We start from the raw sequence: 2,725 nt of genomic DNA, 5'->3' as shown, positions 1-2,725 counted from the left end.
CCCCCTGCGATTGGCGACGTCGGGTTGCCTGCCGCTCTGGACGATGGCCGGTCCAGAGCTAGCAGGCTTGCCTCTGTTGCACTCTTCTCAACGGGGGCGCTGGTCGACCGTCTAGATCTTGTGACCACCCCCTCATTGGATGTCATCGTTGGGGGTGGTCCGGTCGCCTTTTTCCTCGTTAACTTTAGTCTCCCCACGCCGCCAGGCTGGAATTGCGTGCCCTCCTCGTCCGATGATAATAGTGAGATATAATTCTCTATATGACGAGGAGGGTGTGGGGAGACGCGCTCCCGTCTTGCCGTGGCCTCGCTTTTCTCAGCCGGCACGCTAGTTGCCCGCCTGGTCCTGGTTGAAATTGGATGCTCCTTATTGGCGGGCAACTTCTTCACTGCTCCCTCTCCGCATTTCTCCTTTGCCACTGGTGGATGTGGATCCCCCGCCTGCGGTGATGTTCTCTGCGGGGGGTGAGAGGGAGCGCGTACCGGCTTGGCCTAATTCGTTTACGCTATCAAAGTTCCTATCTTGTATGGTGCGACGCGCCTCCCCTACTATCCTGGTTCTTATCATTTTCGTAAATTGCGACTCTGCCTCTGCGAGCAGCATACATCTTGCCTCTTCGCATCCTTCGACTAATAATGGTATGTTCTGACCGTCAAAGAAATGGACGGCTTCGACGGCATATTTCAAAGTGCCATACAAATTACCGTTTCCCGTTGGCCCATTAGGACCCTCAGTTTTGGGGGTAGCCATAATACTAAGCGATGGTTGTATCGTCTCGTCGAGGTCGTAGGAAGAGCCGAGATCGAACACAAGGGGTTTCGAAAAATTCGTTGAAATATCTTCTGTAATTTCTAACTTGTTAAAATCGAGATTAGATTCCCCAACAGTAGATTGAGAGGGTTTGGCAGGAGTGAAAGTGTATATCGTGTCTTGTGTGTTTGATTCAGATTCAATTGAGTCACCGAGAGCAGTTTTATAAAGATTTTCTGCTGTAGATTTATCGGTTGTAGAATCCGAGTTCATTACCTCAACCAAAGATCGTACTTTTCATCCCGGACGAGCCCCCAATTTCAAGGTTCTGTTACGTCCAGGCCCCAAAAGTATTTTTTGTCTCAATGGAAAGAAGGAATTAGGAGGGGGCCAAGGTAGGGCGCAACTTGTACCGGCTTTTGTAGCTTATCGCTCCGTGGACGCGTGCCACAACTCGGAAGCACTTGTGCGAGTCTTTGGTGCGGGTAAACGCAAATACGAAGCGCTGTTACGCCGCCCAAGACAGTACCACCGTTGGTCCTTATTTTTGGTCAAGGAACTTAATCCTTATAACCAGGGATAGGACCCGTACGATCTTCGAGGTGAAGGAATGAGTCGGAAGGGTTAGAGAATGAAGGGTGACTCAATTTGAATTACAACTAATATTTAATATAACTTAACAATTATTACATTACAATGGTTGTTACATTACAAATTGGATGGTATTATCCTTTCGTATAGCTAATTGACGCGTGAGTATATCTATGTCTTATTATATGGTTGTGTGTTTGTATGTGTGTATGGTTATGTGTATATGGTGAGGGAGAGGAGCGTCTGTTGATTTCGACGAAATATTCCAAAGATTTCAATATCTCGTCGTAATCGGTGTCGTCTTCTGGAGGAACGGGGGAATAGGAAATAGGGGTGAAATCTAAGTAGGAAGGTGATGGGAAGCTGGGAACGGTGATGGGAGAAGATTCGATCAAGTCTATGAGAGGAATTTCTGAACTGCTGGGGGTGAAATCGTTTTTGATTTTCTTATAGGAGCCAGGTGGTTGACTACGGGGCTCCTTTACAGTGTTTTTGCTCCGCTTAACGATAGGAGGTGGAGTACCCTTAAGAAGCGCCTCGATCTTCGCTCTCTTCCGACGCCCCGCACGATGGCGATTACGCTTGACCATCTACGCACGAAATTCTCTTTAGTCAAGGAGTTGAATAGGAGAGTGAGAGAGAGAGGGAGAGAGAGAGAGAGAGAGCACTTGAGAGAGAGAGAGAGAGAGAGAGAGAGCACTGAAGCGTTTTGGTCGCTTCGAGTGATTATAGAAGCAGAGGGGTCGCGAACTATTTAAAGCGGGTTGACGCTTCGCGAGTTCGCGGGGAAAGAAAGAGTTGCGAGTTACTCGCAGCGTAATTTCGCTTCAAGATATCGCGGAAAGGAGGAAAGATCGAACTACTCAAAGCGGGTTAACGCTTTGCGAGTTCCCAGGGAAAGAAGGAGATGCGAGTTACTCGCAGCGCAATTTCGCTTCAAGATATCGCGGAAGGAAGGAAAGATCGAACCATTCAAAGCGGGTTGACGCTTCGTGAGTTCGTAGAGATAGAAAGAGATGGAAGATACTCAAAGCGGTGTCTCGCTTCGAGTTATCGTGGAAGGAAGAAGATCAGAGAGAGATAGTAATCACTAGAGGCGTTATTTCGCTTCGAGTAATTGTAGAAAGGAAAAGCGGGAGAGAGAAAAAAAAGGAATAAGTGTGAAAGAAGAAAAGGAAGAGCACGACAGAGAATTATAAATAATTATAGAGAGGTGAGTCTTAAGCGATTGCAAAAAAAGAAAGGGGGTGTTTCCGAATTTTAGATCCTCGTGGAAGAAGTAGTTACTCACGGTTTTGGCGGAGAGAGAGAGAGAGTCTAAAGAGTCCTTGTGGGAGGAGTCCTCGCAGGATCAGCGGTCGGAGCTGGCTTCTCAACGTTTCCC

Source organism: Trachymyrmex cornetzi, unplaced genomic scaffold, assembly GCF_001594075.2.
Source record: "Trachymyrmex cornetzi isolate Tcor2-1 unplaced genomic scaffold, Tcor1.1 scaffold2379, whole genome shotgun sequence".
Lineage (NCBI taxonomy): Eukaryota > Metazoa > Arthropoda > Insecta > Hymenoptera > Formicidae > Trachymyrmex > Trachymyrmex cornetzi.
Note: the sequence above shows the minus strand (reverse complement) of the source record.